The sequence below is a fragment of the Bos javanicus genome, chromosome 26, assembly GCF_032452875.1.
Source record: "Bos javanicus breed banteng chromosome 26, ARS-OSU_banteng_1.0, whole genome shotgun sequence".
NCBI classification, from domain to species: domain Eukaryota; kingdom Metazoa; phylum Chordata; class Mammalia; order Artiodactyla; family Bovidae; genus Bos; species Bos javanicus.
This window is the reverse complement of record NC_083893.1, coordinates 5,211,661-5,228,026: the sequence shown is the minus strand read 5'-3', so window position 1 is coordinate 5,228,026 and position 16,366 is coordinate 5,211,661. Positions and strand designations below refer to the sequence as shown.

Below are 16,366 nucleotides of genomic sequence, written 5' to 3'. Positions count from 1 at the left end.
ATATGCTTTTAAACAAATACTGATGATTATCAGATTATCATATATCATATTAACTTTGTTAAAATTAATTATAGTTCTGTGATTATTATGCTTTATATACATCTCCCTTCCTAGGAGAGACAGTTGCTGTTTAGTTGCTAAGTGATGTCCAACTCTTTTTGTGACCCCATAGACTATAGCCCGCCAGGCTCCTCTCTCCATGGGATTTCCCAGGCAAAAATATTAGAGTGGGTTGCCATTTCCTTCTCCAGGGGATCTTCCCGATTCAGGAATCAAACCCACATCTCTTACATTGACAGGTAGATTCTTTACCACTGAGCCACCAGGGAAGCCTGGGAGAGACAGTACAAAGCATATTAATCTTTTACTATTTAATTTTTATGCAGTGAAGGGTTATGAAAATAAAGTCAATACACTCATTAATTTGGGAGTTTTTTTAATTTAATATAATCTTTTGGATATTCAAATATATCACCATAGCACTGGCGAGATTTGTCTCTCTATCCTTAATGTTTAGAAGAATTATTTTGATTTTTTTATCTTAGAAAATGCATAGGAACTTCTGAAACATTCTTAACAATTTTTTTTTTTAATGGGCATCTTTGTGTTGATTATCATGTTCTTGTCTTTTTAAATGATCTCAGATTTTGTTGTTTGCAGTGATTTCTACTATTGGTTTTGACAGATAACTCTTAATAATATTGAAATTGCTACTTTACTTATGAGCATTCTTTCTATGTAAATGTTGACTGTTATTATAGTCGTAAGCTTTTAGAGACAAACAGCTACAAGATATTTGTGAACAATTTATAAAAATGAAATTTTATAAGGGAATGTAGATCATTATATGTAGATTATAAAATCTATGAGATCTTACTTATTAGGATAACCATTAGCTATCACAAAAGTAGAGAGATTTTTAATTACATAACATTTTAAGCATCTGAATAAAAAGTATATCATTAATACAATCAGTGAATAATTTATAGATCATGGAACTATATTGCTATCTATCAAAATAAAGCCTGATACATAAAATAATACTAATATAATCTTAATAATAATACTATTTCTTCAAATAGATAAGAAAAAGAAAAGATTCGAATGGAAAAATTATCAAAATTAGGAATACACAAATCACAGGTGAGTTAATCATATGACCTACAACATTTGAAAATTTCAGATTCATTAGATTTTGGGATATAATGAATGGAAATATTTTTAAAATTGCTTTAGATCTGGACCTGAGGATCTTTAAATATTTCCATCAAGTATTTTTTAAAATGAAAAAGCAAAGTACCTAAAAAGGTGTATATAGTATTTCTATTCTGAATAAACACATACATACACATAATAAACTTACTATTAAATGAAAGAAAGTGAATTATATAAGGGTATTGAGAACTGAATGTTACAGTACATATCAGTCAGTGTTGGGCGAAGACAAGAAAGAAGGAGGAAAGAAAGCAAAGAGTGAAAATAAGCACAATGAAAGATTTCCACATATTAAAAAGCAGGTGTGGGTATGTGAGAAATCATCTAACTTTATATGCATAAATAAATTTAAAATTAGCTATCACTGTGTGGTATGATGTGAAGAAATTTTCATTTCCTTCCTTGTAACTGAATAAGTTACATTATAGTACATATAATTAATAATAACAAATAACACAATATTGAACAGTTTCCAACCAGAAGAAGGATAAATTACTTCATGTTTCTTCTAATTTAAGCTAATTTCTCAAATAAATCAATTATTTACCCACTGTCTTCTTCATGGATCTTAAGAATCCATATGCCAATGATGGTAAAGCATGTCACCCCCTTCTCATTACCCTGTCCTTTATGTGGCATCATTAGGTGGGCGGAGGGGGAGTTGAAAATGTGTTTCTTCTCTTATGGATAAGATAGGACGATAAGTACTTTGCATAGTCTGGGTCTTAGAAACAGACTGAGACCTTTCACATTGTTTATTGAAAGTTAAGAACTAGAGAACAGTTTCTCCATTTATCCTGTCAGGATGATAGGTGTTGAGAATAAACCCCACTCAACTGAAGTATAAGCCAGGGAGTCCACTAACTTCCATTTTTCAATGCTATCAAGCTAGTGAAAATCAAAGAAGGTGGATGTGACATGGGAAAGTAGTGTCATTGATATTTTTTTTTCTTTTTTCTTTTCTATCAATCTAATGAATATCCTTTATTGGTTAAGTTACGTTCATTGCTATAAAAGATTAATATCCAAATTCCTGTGGTCCAGAAAAGCAAATTTCTTACTAAGAGAAAGTGTAAGTTCTCATTCACTGACTCAGGCACATGGAGGCTCTCTCATTTTCTATTCGTGGTTTCCCAGATTATGCTAGGAAGAGAGTGGAATATTTTACAGGAGATTGTACACAAGAGAGAGAATTTAGTTCCTAACACTGAGTTTCTGATTCGCTCACTGAATAAACATTTTGTTGGAATCCAGCATACTAATTACTGACCTGGATGTTAGGCTACAAGAAAAATCGTTTACATATGTCCCAGCTGCTCATCACTCAGTTTTATTGATGAAAGAGTTAGGAACCCACTGATCTTGTCTTGTGGTCAAGGAACTCTTAACTGATTAAACTACTCTTTGATCAATAGGATTTTCCAAAAACTAGCAGGGTTTCCGTGGTGGCGCAGACAGTAAAGAATCCTCCTTCAGTGAAGCAGATCTGTGTTCAGTCCCTGGGTGGGAAGATCCCCTGGAGAAGGGAAAAGCTACCCACTCCAGTCTTCTTGCCTGGAGACTTCCCTGGACAGAGGAGCCTGGCAGGCATGGGGTCCCAAAGAGTTGGACACAACTAAGCAACTTTTGCTTTCACTTTCAGCAGGGGAAGAACATTTATACTTATTTTTAAAGAGTATTTCCCTACTTGCTTTGGATGCAATAAACACTTTTTCTACTCTCAAGATCCTTAGAACATATCCTGCACTAAATTTGAGTACCTTTCAGTAATTTTTCTTGTTCTAGCAAGTGTAGCTGCATTCCCTCAATACCATAATGATGAAAAGGTGAGCAACTTTTGGAGTACATGTAAAAAGCATTCAATTAGTTCACCTTATTGTTACACAACATATGTTAAGCTTTCAGTGAAGGTGAACAAATGAAGATAAATGAGAAATTGAAAGAAAACAATTCAATATGTGTTCTTAAGAAACAGTATTATTAAAGAGCATGTGTTTTCTAATGAACAAAAGCAACCAATCTTTTTTCTCAAATTGATAGTTAGTGAAGTGTATCAAAACAACTTTGTAAAGAACAATGAATACAGTTTAATGAATCCGAGTGAAGAGGGAATAACATACTTTATTCTAGCAATGACATTCTAAGCACTGAAAGTTGTTTAAAAAAGATGAAAAGAATTGCATATGTACCTGATCATGATGGTTGTTAAATTGCTTTTTTTATATATGTCAAGCTTTACAGAATTGTCTCCAACAGAATAACTTTGGTGAAAGCCATATGAGATGCCTTATGAAATATTATTCTTCATTTGGTATTCAAGTATAATCTCATGTGCAATTCCAGCAAAAGAAAAGAATTCAATTGAAAGTTCCATTTGTTACAATTTGATGATTATGATTAAAGAACCATAAAAATTTTCTCTTTGACATTTCATGTTTCCTTCACCAAAGCAGACAACTGCAATTTATATAATTTTCTTTCCTCTTAACTATGGGGTTACCTATCATTTATTTTTTCCTTAGGAATAAGAAACCTGCAATCAACCATTTCTGGAGAACCACTTAATCTTATCAACAGGACCCAGCAATATATTAAAAGTTCAATATGTTCTATAAAGATTTTTAAATTATATATATATATATATATATACACACACACAAAATTTGGGAATGATCATTATTATGATCATGAATGTAATTCTAAAATACTTACCTAAATTGAATTATTGTACATTTTGTATTAAAAGTATTCATTCTGTCTTTGAATTCTTTTAACACATTGTATTGTGAGATTATAAAATTACCTGGCCTATTGGATAGTCATTTACCTTTGGTCTTTTATTTACTTACAAGATTATTATTCTATTGAGAGAGGGAGGGCTTTCTCTCTATTACTGTATTCACCCAATCAGCACACTGCCCAGAGCATAATAGGTGTTTGGTTATTGTGTACTGAATAAATGAACAGATTAAAAATTTTGACAGTCATCACTCTTGATATCCTTTTTCAAAAAGCACTTCTTGAGTGTGTGAATTATTTTCAGAGTAGCCCCAGCAGTTCACTGGAAGATGAGGATTAATGAGGGGCTGAAGCTATAAAGGCACTGTTTTCTCTCTCAAAACTTTGAAATACATTCATTGTTGTTTGTTTTTAAAGGAGCCGTAGCTATAGTATAATAAGAAACGTATGTTTGACTTTCCACAATGATTCTAACTTATGTAGTGCATAAAAATAATAATAGATTTCATTCTATCTCTTTGTAAGTAAAGCAGACACTATAAAAGCTATGACTTTGTTTTCTCCTTTCCTGCTAATAATCATCACTCAATAAAGAATTACCTGGTGACTACTTAGTGCCAGGAAATGTCTCAGGTACTTGGGCTATACTAGTGAACAAAGTATTGGAGAAGGAAATGGCAACCCACTCCAGTGTTCTTGCCTGGAGAATCCCAGGGATGCGGAGGCCTGGTGGGCTGCCGTCTATGGGGTTGCACAGAGTCAGACACGACTGAAGCAACTTAGCAGCAGTAGCAGCAGTGAACAAAGTAGGCCCTGCACTAATAAAAAGGTCATTTCAATGAATTTTAGTAAAGTCAGAAAATAGCAAACAAACAAGCAAACAAAATAAACATATTATGCAATGTTAATGAGTGCTGTAGAGAAAAGGAAAAAAAAAAGAAGTGGTGAAGGGCATCTGGGAGAGTGAAGGATTATTATTTTATACAGGTTGGTCATAAAAAGACTTTTCATAAAGTTAATATTTGAGAAAGTTCTGAAGAAAGTGAGAGAACCAGCCATGGGTATAGCCTGGGAAAGAAAGTACCAAATATCAGACAAAGGGCCTGGAAGAAAGAAAACATATATGTTATGCTGCGAGAACAGCAAAGAGTGTGGCTTGAGTGGAAAGAACAGGAGAATCATAGGAGATGAGGTCAGAAGTGATGAGCCAGGGGCAAACTCATGGAGGATCTGAGTTTAAGAACAGACAGCAAGCCTTCTTGTGTAGAAAAAATGATATTTCCTGGTCAAGCAGAATTACACTCCCTCTAGAAATGGTGTATGATTATAGTCTCCAACTGGTTAGCTCTTCAGTGACTCTTGTTTCCATGTAGATGGGCTAATACTTAAAACCTGCATATATATCACCAAGCATTAGCTAGCTAATGTTTTGACAAAAAACACAACAGCATCAACTACTCTCACAGTGTAATCACTATGTATTGATGTTTGCATACATCATGATATTTAATTCTCATCTAAAACCTATATGGGGATTTCCTGGTTGCTCAGATGGTAAAGAATCCACCTGCAATCAGAAGACCCGGCTTCAATCCCTGGGTCAGGAAGATCCCCTGGAGAAGGGAATAGCAACCCACTCCACTATTCTTGCCTGGAGAAATCTATGGACAGGGAAGTCTGGCAGGTTCAGTGATAGTATAATTTTAACAATACAGATGATAAATCTGTGAATTAGAATGGTTTTTAAAATTGCCTAAATTTACAGCTAAAAACTGGAATAAGGATACAAATTAAATCTGTCCGGAAAGTGAAAGAGAGAGAAAGAGACGAAGAGAGGAAGGAGATACCATGGACATATCATTTACTGATGACATCCTATATGTCAGGTCCCATGCTAGAACTTTATACATACTCTCTCACCCACCTAGGCTTGAATCTTTGAGGACTGAGTTTTCAGTTGCCCAGTCATGTCCAACTCTTTGTGACTCCATGGATTGCAGGATGCCAGGATTCCCTGTCCATCACCGTTTCGTGGGGTCTGCTCAAACTCATGTCCATTGAGTTGGTGATGCCATACAATCATCTTGTCCTCTGTTGTCCCCTTCTCCTCCTCCCTTCAATCTTTCCCCAAATCAGGGTCTTTTCTAATAAGCTGGCTCCTCACATCAGGTAGCCAAAGTATTGGAGTTTCAGTTTAAGCATCAGACATTCCAATGAATATTCAGGATTGATTTCATATAGGATTGATTGGTCTGATCTCCTTGCAGTCCAAGGGACTCTCAAGAGTTTTCTCCAACACCACAGTTCAAAAGCATCAATTCTTCAGCACTCAGCCTTCTATATTGTTCAACTTTCACATCCATACATGACTACTGGAAAAACCATATCTTTGACTAAACAGATCTTTGTGGGAAAATTAATGTCTCTGCTTTTTCATATGCTGTCTAGGTTTGTCATAGCTTTTCTTTCAAGGAGCAAGAACGTTTTAATTGCATGGTAGCAGTCACCATCTACAGTGATTTTGGAACCCAAGAAAATAAAGTTTCTCACTGTGTCCATTGTTTCTGCACCTGTTGGTCATGAAGTGATGGGAACCAGATGCCATGATCTTTACTTTTGAATGTTGAGTTTTAAGCCAGTTTTTTCACTGTCCTTTTTCACTTTCATCAAGAGGCTCTTTAGTTTCTCTTCACTTCCACATTTTTTTTTGTGATCCACACAGTCAACACCTTTAGCAAAGTCAATGAAGTTGAAGTAGATGTTCTTCCATAATTCTCTTGCTTTTTCTATGATCCAACTGATGTTGGCAATTTGATCTCTGGTTCTTCTGCCTTTTCTAAATCCAGCTTGAACATCTGGAACTTCTAGGTTCACATACTGCTGAAGCTGAGCTTAGAGAATTTTGAGCATTATTTTGCTAGCATGTGAAATTAATGCAATTGTGCAGTAGTTTGAACATTCTTTGGCATTGCCCTACTTTGGGTTGAGTACTGAGAGTGTTAGTCTAAAGATCTGATCAGAAGCTACACACTGAATTTCCTATTAGCTCTCAGCCACCTAAGATTAATGGCCTACAATAGTGGTTTTCTAACTGTTCTCTGAGAAGTAATAAGATCTTTGCCGGTAGCCATAATGGTTGGAAAGAGGGGTACTCCTAATAACACAGGCCACTTCTGCTACATCCACAGTAGTTTTATTTGATTCTGCTTTACATCCAGGGGTGCTTCAAAAGATTTAATTAACAATATTTTTAAATATCTGGCTTATGGATCTTTCAAGATCTTATAGAGTATCTCTTATACCTGAATGACTAAGGCTTCTCTGTTGCGATGTACCTGGATGGAGTCCTCAATGCAGAAAACTCCACTCAAAGATGTGCATTTTGTCAGCACAGGCTGCCATATACAAACACCGTAGATTGAGTGGTTTACCATACAGATATTGATTTCTCACAATTTGAGAGGTCGGAAAGCCCAGGATCAAGGTGCCAGATTTGGTTCCTGGTGTAGGCCTTTGTTCTGGCTTGTAGATGTCCACCTTCTCACTGTGTCCTCACATAGCAGAAGAAAGACCTTTTGTCTCTCTTTTTCCTTGTATAAAAATTCTTAGTGCAACATACAGCCCCTACCCACATGACCACATACACATCCAAGTACCTCTCAAAGGCTCCATCTCCAAATACTATCACCTCGGGGGTTAGGATTTCAAGGTATGCATTTTGTGGGTGGACATGATTTGGTCCATAGTACATTTAGCTGAGTGCATGCCCTTTAAGATTATTAACAACTTCTGTGCATATTTCTTTTTTCTAACATTCCATTGAATAATTAGATTTTCAATTTTCTTTTCTAGTATTTTATTTCATAGTCTGCAATCTTTTGGGTTCATTTGAATATTCAAGTTGAATATAAATTTATTTTCAATGATCCCTAGAAGTTAATAGATGATACTAAAAGGAACACCATTTAGATGTAGTGTTGTTTTTGTTTTTTTTTAATTTAATAAAACTACAGGCATGTTAAGTTGCTTTAGTGGTATCCAACTTTTTGCAGCCCCATGAACTGTGGTCTGCAAGGTTCCTCTGTCCATGGGATTCTCCAGGCAAGAATACTGGAGTGGATTGCTATGCCCTCCTCCATACAATCTTCCTGACCCAGGGACTGAACACTTGACTCTTATGTCTCGTGCACTGGCAGATGGGTTCTTTACCAATATCACCACCTGGGACACCCAAATAGAACTATAATTTGATATAATTTCTTTTATACTGATATTTTATTTATAATGCTAGTGCATATTTTTGGTTTTAATTACACTGACAATGAATATATAAATCAGTTGACATCTGTATATTTGGTTCTGCTGCTAAGTCACTTCAGTCGTGTCCAACTCTGTGTGACCCTATAGATGGCAGCCCAACAGGCAAGAATACTGCATTATATATGATTAAAATGCCCTCTATATTATGGAAAGAAATAAGAGTTTATGATATTTATCACTGAAGTCCATGCAAACAGCTAAGTTTTTCCAAAAAGTGACATTTTGAGAAAAGAACAGTCAGACAATGGATTTTAATTTGACCCTCTCTTAAAACTAGCTATACAGATGGTTAACAAACACATGAAAAGATGCTCAACATCACTCATTATCAGAGAAATGCAAATCAAAACCACTATGAGGTACCATTTCACGCCAGTCAGAATGGTTGCGATCCAAAAGTCTACAAGCAATAAATGCTGGAGAGGGTGTGGAGAAAAGAGAACCCTCTTACACTGTTGGTGGGAATGCAAACTAGTACAGCCACTATGGAGAACAGTGTGGAGATTCCTTAAAAAACTGGAAATAGAACTGCCTTATGATCCAGCAATCCCACTGCTGGGCATACACACTGAGGAAACCAGAAGGGAAAGAGACACGTGTACCCCAATGTTCATTGCAGCACTGTTTATAATAGCCAGGTCATGGAAGCAACCTAGATGTCCATCAGCAGATGAATGGATAAGAAAGCTGTGGTACATAAACACAATGGAGTATTACTCAGCCATTAAAAAGAATACATTGGAATCAGTTCTGATGAGGTGGATGAAACTGGAGCCTACCATACAGAGTGAAGTAAACCAGAAAGAAAAACACCAATACAGTATACTAACACATATATATGGAATTTAGAAAGATGGAAACAATAACCCTGTATACGAGACAGCAAAAGAGACACTGATGTATAGAACAGTCTTTTGGACTCTGTGGGAGAGGGAGAGGGTGGGATGATTTGGAAGAATGGCATTGAAATATGTATAATATCATATATGAAATGAGTCGCCAGTCCAGGTTTGATGCACGATACTGGATGCTTGGGGCTGGTGCACTGGGACGACCCAGAGAGATGGTATGGGGAGGCAGGAGGGAGGAGGGTTCAGGATGGGGAACACATGTATACCTGTGGCAGATTCATTTTGATATATGGCAAAACCAATATAATATTGTAAAGTTAAATAAAATAAAATTTAAAAAAGAAATAATAATTTTGGCTTAAAATGAAAAAAAACTAGCTATTTATTTAATATAGAAATTTTAATTGCTTATATTTCATTCAAATTAACATGTGATGTTTTTATATGCAATATAAGATATTGATTGGATTCACTTCTCCCCTCCATCAGCATGTATATTTTCCCTTGGGTACAAGTCTTTATTTTTAGTCAAGTATTAGAATTATTAAGTATTACTTAGCAATTCCTTGTCATTACCTACTTAACCAATAGAGGAAGTTGATCAGATATAAATAAATCAAATGTAATGCTTCTCACACTCTTTGTTCTCACATCTCAAATCACATGCATCATGCATTTTTATTGTAGAATATTGTATATTTAAGGGGCACATGGCAACAGAAATAAAAATCCTTTCCTCTGACTGATGCCCACCAGACAATCTAATTATCATTCTTAGGGCCAGATTGTACCATTCTTACTCCAAGGTAAGAAAGAAAACCTGCTACCATACTTCCTACCCAGTAGCAAAGAAATGTGAATCATCATTTAAAATCATGCCTGGTGGTCATCATAGCATATAAAGCCCATGGAACACTGAGAATATAATTTTAATTTTGTTTATAGACATCTATAGACATATTTTCTATTTATAGTTCACTCAGATTCAATTAGGTAATCTATTATTTGATTAATTATATAGCTATTAAATCTTTCAGGGCTCTCACTGTTTCAACAACAGTGGGAAAGTGTTTTCTTTCGTCACTTATATACACTACTGTTTGTGGTCTAATTTAATATTCTAGCAAGTGATATTAAAATCATTGTATCAGATATGATAAATTGATGATAATAATACATTCTTAAAGTAAAATCAATAGATAAAAAATGTTTAAAATATAATCCTTTAACTCTAAAAATATCATTTATGGATGAAAGTAGGGAGTAGGATTTTGTTGAATATTTTAAGACAACTTCCCATTTTCATGCAATTGAATTACCAATGCTTACAGAAATCAACTAAAGACATACAATATCTTTCTTGGAAGTTATCCTGGGGTATATTTCTTGGAAAGTATTTTGGGGTATGTGCAATGAACCTGGTATGATTTCAAGTAACTTTCATTGACAGTGGCAAAGTTATGAGAGGGGAATATTTTGAGGAAAAGAAGACAGTTCTTTGTTAACTTACTGATTACTCAAGGATGTTATCAAGTAAATACAACGTAGACCTCTACAGGAGATAGAATCTAAAATTAAGTAATGTAGTAATATAATACTGTAATAAAGTAATGCAGTACTATAAATTATATCAGTTTAGTATTAAGGACATTAACCATACAAGAAATGAGACATACAGATCAGAAAGAAAATATAAAACATCATTATTTATAGGCAATAATGTTGTCGACATAGAGATTACAAAGAAATTACAAAGTACTGCGGTCAAGAAGAGACATCAGCATGTTTGGTGAAAACAGATGATAAAATTGTCAGCATTTCTGACTCTGTAGTAACCATCAAAAATTAACATTGATGTAGACATAAAGAGAAGACTTGTGGATACAGTAGGGGAAGGAGAAGGTAGGACAAATTGAGAAAACAGCATGGAAACGTATATCACCATATGTAAAATAGATAGCAAATGGGAAATTGCTGTGTGACACAGGAAGCTCAATCCAGTGCTCTGTGACAACCTAGAAGGGTAGGAGATGGGAGGGAGGTTCAAGAGGGAAGTTGTATATAGATACAGTTGATTCATGTTGATGTATGACAGAGAGTAATTATCCTCCAATAAAATATTTTTTAAAAACAAAATTGATAACTAATAAGAACTTACTGTATAAAACAGGGAACTCTACCCAATACTCTAATGAACAACATGGGAAAAGTATCTAAAAAGGAGTGGATATTTGGATATGTATAACTGATTCACTTTGTTGTACAGCAAAAAGTAATGCAACGCTGTAAATCAACTATACTCCAATAAACATTATTTAAAAAGGAAAAAAAAATTAACATTGAGAAAAAACATTTTTTAATTCAAAACACACTAGGTAACAACAATAGGGTAAGCAGAGCCAGAGATACTAGCCCTCACTTCCCCCACAAACCTTAATAGCCATCCACAGATGAAGACTGCTCTGGGAGAACTCATGAGAACAGCTTAGAGCCTACAGCAACACAGTGGTGCGAAATATCAAGAATGACCCATGGAAAATATGGCAGGGGAAACTGTCATGGCTGAGATGTCAGAACAGCAAGGACGAGTGAAGAAGAGTGGGAGCTGTGAGAGTCAGCCATGCGGCGGTGCCATCTCAGTCTCCAGTGGCCTGTTCCGTGGAGGATCCTGGTAGCCTTTGCTGCTGAGGACCTCAACAGCTTCCATAACAGTTATGGATATTTAACATTCAATGTATAAAGGCAGCTTTCACAGAGAAGAACTCCCTAGCATTTATCCATAATATTCATCGGCATGGACCCCTGGGTGTGCTCTCAAAAAAACACCAATAGCTTTGCCACTGAAGTAACCAAAGGCCAATCCTGCTGAAGCCCCCTGAGAAGGAGACATTGCTGCATCTCCCTCAGAGGGAGCTGCTGTTGTGGGGCATCACAGGACCCCGCGTAAGTTTCAGTGCTGCTGAGGCAAGAAAGACAGGGCTGGCCTCAAGGACTGCCAGCTCAGGTGCAGGCATTAGGCAGAAGGCAAAACTGCCTCCTTGTTTTGTACTTAATGAGGCCATGACAGGTGGAGGAACTGCATCTAAAATAGAAACTTTGTCTGTGGTCATACCACCACCCTGAACCACACTGTGATCTCATCTAAAATAGAAACTTTGTAGCATCTGAACAAGGAACTCTGATCATGAAAACTGTGGAGGATGCATAATAAAAACAGACACAGAGACCAGTGGAACAGAAGGAGAGCCTAGATACAAACCCACACACACATGGTCCATCTTTGCAAGGGAGTTAAGAATACTCATCTTCAATGAATGGTGTTGGGAAACCTGAATGGCCACACTCAAAAGAATGAAACTGGACCCATATCTCACACCACTCACAAAAATTAACTCAAAATGCATATAAAAACTTAAATATAAGACCTGAAACTGTAAAACTCCTAAAATAAAACCTAGAAGAAGAGAACATAAGGCACACCTTCACATTGGACTTCACAGTGATTTTTTAAAAAAAATTTAGTATAAATTTATTTATTTTAATTGGAGGCTAATTATTTTACAATATTGTATTGGTTTTGCCATACATTGACATGATTTAATATGATACTAAAGCATAGATAACAAAAGCAAGAATAGGTAAGTGAGGCATCAAACTTAAGTGCTTCTACAAAGTAAAGGGAACAATCCACAACATAGAAAGACAACCTATAGGATGGGAGAATATACCTGCAAACCATATACCTAAGAGGTTAATATCTAAAATGGACTTCTAGAACTTAAGAGCAAAAAATCATAACTAAAAAAAATGGGTGAAGGATCTGAATAGACATGTTTTTTTTTCAAATAAGACCTACAAATGAACATCAGCTACTTTAAAAGTTGTTCATGTGAGAATATGAGCAAAAGTGAACCCTTGTGCACTGTTGGTAGGAATGTGAGTTGGTACAGTTGCTATGGAAAATACTTGGAATATATAGGAAATACTATGCCATACTTGGAGGTTCCTCAAAATTTAAAAGTAAAACTAATGATCCACTAACCCCACTTCTGGGATTACATCCAAAGTTAAGTGAAATCAGAAACTAGAAGGGATCTGTGCATTCCCGTGATGTCATGTTCCGTGCTATGCTCAGTCCCTCAGTCATGTGCAACTATTTGCGACCCCATGGACTGTAGCCTGCAAAGCTCTTCTGTCCATGGGATTTTCCTAGCAAGAATGCTAGAGTGGGTTATTATTTCCTCCTCCAGGGGATCTTCCTAACCCAAGGATCGAAACTGCCTCTCTTACCTCTCCTGCACTGCAGATTCTTTACTGCTGAGCCACTAAAGGTACAAACAAATAAGTGCTTATTGACCGTTAGCTATTATTACTGTTATTCCCAATGGAAACTATGATCACTACTGTAATTTTATCATACTGCAACTACTCTGATTAGGAGGGATTACATTCCCATTGCTTAGTTGCTCAGCCACGTTTGACTCTGCGCTCCTGTGAACCATAGCCCACCAGGCTTCTCTCTCCATGGGATTTTTCAGGTGAGATAACTGGAATGGGTTGCCATTTTCTACTCCAGGGGATCTTCCTCACCCAGGGATCAAACCTGGGTCTCCTGCCTCTCCTGCATTTCAGGGAGATTCTTTACCCACTGAGCCACTGGAGAAGCTCCACTGTCCTATTACTACAGCATTATTTACATTAATCATGATATGTAAGCACCCTGTCACATCTGCCGATGGTTGCTTAGATTACAAGTTTTAGCTCTAATTATTAATATATTCTATTATATATAATAGGATCACATTGATGGCTGCTTGAAAATAAAGACGTTTCTGAATTTACAAGGCTGTGGAAATAACACAGATGAGGATGGTGGCTTAGCTCTAGGTTACTTTCCTCATATTATTCTATTTGCTTAGAATGCTACAAGATCTCTTTTCTACTTCAAAAATTTTGCACTAAATTCTTTGTAGTTTGGGACTCATTTCAACATACCTCATTCATAGTTCTCTGCATTTACCTACTATATCTCAAGGATTGTAATACAGTGAGACATGACTTTGAATTTACTTCTAAGTCCTTCTGTTTAAATATGTCCCTAGACTTTCTCTGCTACTGAAAGTTAGTGAATGGCAAAATAAATGCAAATAACAAATTGAGATTAACATAAAATATTGATATTAGACATTAGGTTCACAATAAATATATTAATATAAATAGTACAAAATAAATGCATGTTAAAAATAGCCAGGCATCCTAAGTTGGGCAGCTTTTTGTGGACAAACTCTTATGATCTCAACTTTAAATTCCATAACACTGCAGCAGGTTCCATTGGTAAAACCATTCCTTTTGTTTGCATGACAAAATTAAGTATATTGGTAATAAGATGATTCTAACTTCTAAATATGTTTTTAAAGTATTTACTTTAAATTACTTCATCTCTGCCAATAAAGGTATGTAGTTTTATGCTACATTAAATAACTTTGTAAACTTACAACTTCAAAAAAGGTTATAGTTGTGAGAAAATTCCAGAGTGGAGAAGGGTATTGACTACTATTAGTTTTAAATAATAAGGAAATTATTTTACTATTTTAAATCAATATTCTACTTGTTTGCTATCCCAATACGGTACAGCATGAAAGACAGCTTTCATTTCTATTTCCAGATGAAGCACACATTTTTTAAAGAGCATGTGGTACTGTCTGCCTTCTCAAATCTCACTTAATTTCCCATTGTAATTAGCAGTAATTTCTCTTAATTATCACTGCCCTTCTTAGAACAGTCTCAGATATATAAAAATTAATTACCTGGAACTCACATCTTTATAATTTTAACCTTTTTATGCTTCACTTGTTCACAGTGACATTTATTTAAAACAGTTATCAGGCAACTGCATATAGTAGACATGTGATTTATCAAAAAAGGAAGGAAGAGAAAAAAGAAATATAGAAAATTAAGCTTTCAATGGTATTCTGAGATATTTTTAGAAATTATTAGTTCATCAAAACTTATTTTGACATGACTGAAAGACATATGTCATTACAATGATATTAATGCAAGATCACTGTTTCATTAAGCCATCACATCACTTATCACACGTTTACACTGAAAATATGTTCAAAGTTCTCCTTCCCCTACTTTTTAATTGTGATAAGGAACTTTGCAGATTATAGCCATTTTAAATTCAAAATAAAAAAATCAAGATCATCTACCTGGTCACAGGATTTGATATAGTCCTCAATTTGACTTCCTTCTAAATAGTTTTACAGAATGAATTAAGATTGTCTATTTATGTGGATTCTATATTTTTGTTAGAAATTAATTAACATGCCCCTAGTTTTTTTTTTTTAACTTCTACAGCAGCTCAGTGAAATAGAAGACCTTTTCTAACCTATGCCTTTAACTATAACTAGCCATCTTAAAAGACAGTTATCCAGTCTCTATTCCACATAGCCTTCTCCTCCTTTATTTCTACTGTCTTTACCAAGTCCTTATTTCTGACCCATGACCTCGACCCTTGACCCTTGATTTTCAAATTTCTTTCTTTTACTGCTAAATGTTGGGATGAGTGGTCTAATATAATGCTGTTATCATTTCCACCTCTTGCTTTTTAGTGTCAAACCTATCTTTGCTTTGAAGCCATACATTACCATCGTACTATGATATTTTTCTTCTTTTCTTACATTCCTTTTCAACTTCTATATTCATATTTTATATAGTATTCAACTCTATTGACCACTCCCTTATCCTCAAGGAAGTGTCATTGTCTGTTTTTATAGATGCTCCTGCAGGAAAGGGGTCTTGTACATCAACATCTTAAGCTAAGTGTCCTGTTTTTCAACTTTTGCTGGCCTATAGACATAACAAATATAAAGTAATCATGGGATGTATAGTACATTGTCTGTATATAAAAGCGTAGCGTTTGCCTAACTGAATCTTAATATGACCCCCAAAGTTAAGCAAAGTATTAAAAAGTTTTAAAAATGCCTTTGCTTAAAAAAAGAGTGGATGGTTTTCTAACTTTTAAAATATATGTTTACAAATTATTAAATGCTTCATGTAGATTTTTACCTTGCTGTTATGTCAGGTTTCCCAAAACTTAATTTACAGTTAATTACATGTAGAAACACAAACTTGTCTATAATTGGGTAGAGGAAGTCTCAGCCTACTTAAATATATTGCTTTCAGTTTGTGAAGTAAGGCTAAATTTCTTATATTAACAACAGGCTTGCAACCTTCTT

At 35.2% G+C, this 16,366-nt stretch overlaps 1 protein-coding gene and 1 long non-coding RNA gene across 2 annotated transcripts in view; one reads left to right on the top strand and one right to left on the bottom strand.

Annotated features, from left to right (window-relative positions):
* PCDH15 (protocadherin related 15) overlaps positions 1-16,366 on the bottom strand; it is a 1,038,229-nt gene that overhangs the window by 411,792 nt on the left and 610,071 nt on the right. The window lies entirely within an intron of this gene.
* Positions 209-3,825, top strand: LOC133239653 (uncharacterized). The gene is made up of 3 exons (XR_009733919.1): positions 209-299; positions 1,083-1,143; positions 3,738-3,825. It is a non-coding gene; the product is annotated as an uncharacterized LOC133239653 (long non-coding RNA).